Source organism: Prionailurus viverrinus, chromosome D3 (genome assembly GCF_022837055.1).
Source record: "Prionailurus viverrinus isolate Anna chromosome D3, UM_Priviv_1.0, whole genome shotgun sequence".
NCBI lineage: Eukaryota > Metazoa > Chordata > Mammalia > Carnivora > Felidae > Prionailurus > Prionailurus viverrinus.
Window position 1 is genome coordinate 33820981 of NC_062572.1, and position 6502 is coordinate 33827482.

The 6502-nt window shown below is 48.6% G+C and overlaps 1 pseudogene; it reads right to left on the minus strand.

Moving 5' to 3' along the window:
* Positions 1-4049: 4049 nt before the first annotated feature.
* Positions 4050-4808, minus strand: LOC125148639 (60S ribosomal protein L9-like; annotated as a pseudogene).
* Between the last annotated feature and the right edge of the window lie 1694 nt (positions 4809-6502).

The window sequence follows — 6502 nt, forward strand, 5'->3', positions numbered from 1 at the left end:
CTTTTCGCAAAGCCCAAAATGTGTCTTTGGAGGCAGTGCAGAAATCCAGTTGGGGGTTAATCCAAGCCAAAAGGCAGCAAAGGTCATCTTTCGTATGTGCCCAGGAAAAAGACCTTCTGGACTGCCAGGAGTGGTGGCTCTTTCTTACCCAACAACTCCTGGCCTCATTTGGCTCCTCTCTCGACCCTCCATCTTCCCCGAGGTGTAGCAGGAAGCTTGCAGAGGAGGAGGTGTGTGCCTATTACCAGGTGGCAGTAGACCCTCCCCTCTCCCAGGCCCTGTGGGACCCAGAGAGGGTGTTGCCCACATGACTGGCTTTCTCGCCTGCTTGCTATCCTCTGTCTTGCCCTGTACCCACCAGCCTTCCCGGATTCTAGGCTCTGCATATTCTCTAGCCATAGCTGTCCGTAAGGCGAACTGGTAATATCCCTGGGGAAGCACTGTTCATAAACACATCTGTGAATTTGCAAGCTTGTATATTCTATAATGCTCTGGGCAAAACAAGATGGTGGCCAACGTATGTCGTTTTGCATTCCTTGCACGCAGGCCCAACACAAGTACAGCTTCTCGTGTCCCCCAACAAGACCTTACAAGTCCACCTGAGAGTGCAAAACAGGCTCCAGGTACACAGGCCAGGAAGCTAGGGATTTGGCTTCTGCTGGAAACACCATTTCCCCACTTCCTTACAACCATGATGGGGAATACACATCCGCTCCAGCCATGGCCCCAGAACGGCTGCTTCCTGTCATAGCCCGAGAGTTAATCTCCTCCCAACTGGCCCAGGAAGAAGATACTACATTCAGACACTCTGTACTTGTTATGTTCAAGCTTTGTAGAGCAGAGACTTTTGATAGAAACTGCTTCCCTACTTGCCTTTATAGTTTCCATCGATTCTAAAACAAGCCATGTATCTTGAATGTTGTACCTACTCACGCCTTCTGGGTATCAAGTATATTTGAACTATGTCATTACTAAGTTTACACCTTTTATACCTGTGTGGGACTTGCCACTATTTATACTCTACCACCATCCAGTTCAATTTAATCCTACAGGTGTTTACCCAGAGTCTGCTGTGTGCTCCACCCTTCTGCAGATAGGGACCCGCTCAGATAGCTTTAATGGTGCCTCATTGTCTATAAGACAAATCACACAGTCTGCAGCATGGCTCATACGGCCTGTGATTTTCTTCCAGTCTGGGGTGCCTGGCATTTGTAAGTCTTTACCAGATGCTTGCTACTGATTATGATCATTTCTTTAGCCTCCCTGCCTGCTGCCCCCACTCCTATATCCCACCCTTGGGTCATACTGGCCATTGGCTGATGCTGAATTTACTACACACTGTCATGATGACTCAGCATTGTTGTTCCTGTGATTCCCCGACCCCCCCCACCCCCCCCACCCCCCCCCCCCCCCGCCACGGAAGCTGTTTCTCTACGTTCATCTAAATCTTAACTCATCCTTCAAGATCTGTCTCAGATGTAACCCATCCTGTAAAACCTTTTGATGTCCTTCCCCTCCGACATAATATACTTCTCTCTGTTGTCCCCCAGCACCTTGTTAAACAGCTTTTTACAACATCGATCATTTATAATCTTATATGCCTGTTTGTGTCCATCTTTACTTTAAATTGTAAACTTCTCGAGGATAGGAATCATGTCTTATTATGAGTACCCCAGCACTCAGCTCAGAACCTAACTGTAGTAAGTGTAAAAATAATAACAAACATTTCACATGAGCCCTCAGTCTGGCCAGGAATGGATATATCTCATTTACTCCCCACTCTGTGAGCAGGTAATATTATTACCTATTTTACAGATAATGGAACTGAGGCACGGAGAGTATAAGAAGCCTAAGGTCTTCACAGCTAGTAAGTAGTGTTGTTGGGATATGTTAAATAAATGATTATTAGCATGTTGAATTGAGTGGAATCAAGATTTTTTTCTATTCTGGGAAGATGTCAAAAAAATAAAAGCCACGGTCCCTGTCCTTGAAACACTTAATTGGCAACACTCTTTGCCATCACAAGACTGTGCATGTCAATGTCCAGAAGCATAGCTTCAATTCCATCTTAAATCTACCTAAAAATCATTAAACGGCTTTTCTAAAGTTATTATTGTAGCCTTGAAAAACAAAACAACCTCTTGTCAAAGTCTTGATTAAACTCTGGATGAACTAGTTCGATTATATCTTGTTTTCTTATTGGAATTAAGTTTTACATCATATCTTTACTTTGGCCATGACCAAATGAATCTCAAAAATATGTTGACTTTTTTTTTGGTTATACACACGCTATGTCATATTACATAGAATGATGGCATTTACTCTGTCATGATTCCTAAATCCTGTGTCCACACAGTCGTGGATACGGGAGAGCACAGCGGCTAAGCATCCCTGCCCTCCAGGGGTGGACATCTCGAATCACACCCTACAGTTCAGGGTCAACTCCGAACGGAAATGGTTTTTGCAAGCCGCCAACATCTGAGAGCACGAGCACCGCGCAGTTCGCCACCGGGGACAGCAGGGGGCGCATATCCACCCAGAGCCGCGCGGCCAAGCCCTACAGGCCCCCAGGCCCAGGGGCGCAGAGAACCGCCTTGGGGGCACCCTGCTGATGTTCCACTTGAGACGTGGAGAACCAAAGAATTCACAGCATGGAAACACTTCTGGTCAGCAGCAATTGGAGGCTGAAACCCAAAACAAGGATGAAAGAGCTTTTCATCACCCCGACCCTTACTGGGATGGTTTTGATGAATCTGGTCCAGGTGCCAGATGTGCACGGCACTTGGCCAGCTGGGGGGCGGGGCCGGGGGGTTGAGAAGCGAGGCCATCCCCAGGGATGGGAAGGGGACAGAGGACATGCCTGCGCTGAGTCAGACCATCCGGACCCAAGCAGTAGATAGGAGAGTGCACAGCATTGGCCCTGAGCCAAAGCTGATGGGGGACTGAACTGATACCATGGAACAGGTCAGGCAGACTGACAGTGTACCGTAAGGCTAGTGACTGGTGGGACCTGCAGAAGAGAGGCCAGGTCACTCACCTGTGCAGGAGGTTGGACCAGGTCATTCCTATGCCTCCCCTATCCCTCCTGGGAGACTTAGGTTGAACAGGAGACGCTGTCAAAGTCCCCAATTACTTTATGCACATATGTGTCAGATCATCCTACTGAATGGAAGATAACCCTGTGGCATGACTGATGAACGATGAAATTGCCTCATGGAATCATAGCATACCTACCACCTGCCTGAGAGGTCCCTTACCTCACCCCAAAATTACAAGCAGCTCTCTGGTAGACATGCCAATATGTCCCAGTGACAAAGGTGCTGAGTGTTTCCAGCACGAAGTGCTCACTGCTTTGCTTTGTGCCCAAGGCCCTCTCAACTGGCCCCAGTGTCTTTCTTTTCTTTCTTATTTATTTTTTTAATTTTTTAAATGTTTATTTTTGAGAGAAAGAGAGAGAGAGCAAGCAAGAACGGGGGAGGGGAAGAGAGAGAGGGAGACACAGAATCCGAAGCAGGCTCCAGGCTCTGAGCTGTCAGCACAGAGCCCGATGCGCGACTGGAACTCACAGACCATGAGATCATGACCTGAGCCGAAGTCAGACGCTCAACTGACGGAGCCACCCAGGTGCCCCTGGTCCCAGTGTCTTTAACATCACCTTCCTGTCCCTCTCCTGGGTGACACCATGCCCCTGCCCAGCCAGCCAGCACTCAGAACTTTCCTTCATGGCACCCTCTCCACCTGGAATGCCCCACCCTGATTCTTGACCTAACCTCCACTCACCTCCTCAAACTCAGATTCAACATCACTTCCTCCGGGAAGCCTGCACTGATGCTCATGGGTGCCAGTGGAGCCCTGTGCCAGCCCCTGTTGCCAGCCCTCTCCTGTGGACCCCCTCGGTGCCGGGCACTGGAGGGCAGGGGCTCCAAGGTTATGGAAACCTATGTTTGCTTTTTCTCCAGATCAAGACACAGCTTTTGTTGCATCTTTAAAATACCACAAATAAGCCTGAGGAATGGTCCAGCATCTTGCTGCTTCTGCAGCTGGACAACTTAAATCTTATCAGCCATCTGCTGAACTGTTTCTTTTTTGGAAACATAGATACCATCCCCAAATGTTCTGATACTTTATTTCTGACTGTTGTGACTTGCTGAATCAGAGCAGTTGAATTCAATACAAGTTCAATGTCATTTCAAGAATTGACTCCTTTTTCCGGGCCTGAGATACTGAACAAGCGATGCCAGGCCTCATCCAAACCCCGCAGATATATTTTTTACCCAAGAAATCTCAGGTTTCAACAAGGGAACCATTCTCCTGAATAGCAGTGTTGATGGGGAAGTGAGCAAACACAGACTTTCTGTTTTACCGGAAGCCCAGGGTAACACTCTTGGTCATGTTCTGTACATGACTACAGATAGTGCAAACTGAGGCCAGTTCCTTTCTGTCTCTGCACCATTTGCCAACCTGGAGCCTCTTCTTTTTCTTCCCAAGGAGATGGAGTTCTACACTGATGTGATCGAAGTCCCTCTGCAGGTTCCTCAGGGGCCCTTCACAGTAGCAGCGTGCCGCTTCGGAGTAATGTCGACATTTTCCGGAATGTCGACAGTCTAATTGCTGAGAATGGTCTTCACTCTTGCCCTAGATGAGCCAAAGCCGGAGGCAGATGTTAGGACGAGATACACGAATAGTCGCAGACAGGCACCTCTGACCTCCAAGAGCCCGGGGAAGCATGGCACACGAGGAAGCTGGGGTGCTCCCTCTGTATGAACTTGCGTGTTCTGAGTCATAGCACTCCCCGAGGTCAGAATCATGTCCCGCCTCCTCCCTCCCCTCGTCTGATTCCCTCACTCCTCCCCCCCCCCCCCCCCCAAATCCAGGCTCAGGCTCTTTCGCTTGTCCAGCCCAGCACGATGATGACGGTCCTGTCCCTCAGCTGCTTCCGTGTCGCACCTGGATTTGAAGCTGCCGTTGGGATCATTACAAGAACCCCCCTCCTTTCCTACACTGGGTCCTCAGCTTTCACTTACTGTCATCCTTCTCTCTTCTGCTGGTTTTGGATCAGTCATGAGGCCGCTGATGTGTGATGACCGAGCGACACCGGAGGGGCCAGGTCCAGGCTAACGCCGGGAAGCCGTGTGACTCAGTGTTCTAGGTGAGCCTCAGCGGACGCCGTACAGCACTACCCAGACATCCAGGCTTTGCCTTCCTGTGTCCTTCACAGGAGGCCTTTATGAGGTGACTGAGCGGCACTCCACTCTGGGGACCCGCCAGCAGGAAGGGAAGCCTGAGTTGGGCTGCGGCACAGAGAGGTCAAAGCGGCTGAGTGAGAAGACTTTGCCCTCGGCTTCTCTGTTCTGGCTCCTGCAAGTCGATCTGCGCTCTGGTCCGTCTGTTTGATGCAACCACGTGTGCACACAATTTCATACACTTTTCCCGACCCTGGGAGCAGCACCATTTAACTTGTTTCACAGAGAGTCCCAGAGAGGTTCCATGAGTGGCTTGGGATCACCCAGCTCGTCAGTGGCCCCTGCAAGCACAGGTCCCTGCATTTCCCACCATCTACTTGGGAGCGCAGGGTGTTGGTTCAGAAGGCCTGGTGCTTCTGGAAATCATCCAAACTTTTAGGCCACTGATTTTGTCCTTTGCTTATGCTTTTAAGGGTCTGTTCTTTGTAGGGGCACCTGGGTGGCTCAGTCGGTCAAGTGTCCAACTCTTGATTTTGGCTCAGGTCATGATCTTGTGGTTCGAGAGATTGAGCCCCGTGTTGGGGCTTGAGATTCCCTGTCTCCCTCTCTCTCTGCCCCTCCCCTGCTCTCTCTCTCAAAATAAGTAAATAATAAAACACTAAAAAAAAAAAAAAGTCTATTTATACCTTGTCTCCATAGAATAAAGCATGAGGATTAAAGTTTTTTGTATACTTTAATGTGGTTATTACTAAGGAAAGCGAGGGGAGGTATTTCCTGAGATTGCCTCAAGTGTCGGGTGCAGAATAATTGTAGAACTGATCGTAAATGATTTAATAAGTCAGGCAAAGCCTGTCTAAGCTATGGTGTAATCTGACTAAATATTTCTAGTTTTCTCCAATAGCTGAACCATTCCATTTGGCTGTGATGTGATCCTGTCACTCTTGAATATTTAATTGTAAAAAAAAAAAAAAGTCACCTGGCATTTCACAGCTCTGGATGCTTTCACATAATGTCCTGTGCCACCTGCACAATAGCCTTGGGAGGGCGGTTGGACAGGGTCCACATTACACATTTCACCAAGGATCAACAGAGGGGAAGTGACTTCAAGGTTACACAGCTATTTTATCGTGAACTTGGAACCAAACACCACGTTTCCTGACTCCTGATAGGGACACTTAGGGATGTGCTAGGACAAATGTTTTCCCCTTTATTTCAGGCTAGATCATCAAAGAGTAGGTGAACATTATTTTGAAAGGAAGTCCAAATGATATCGTGAACAGTCTGGTTGTCTCTGAAGATCACAAAGTGGGCAGCTCAGT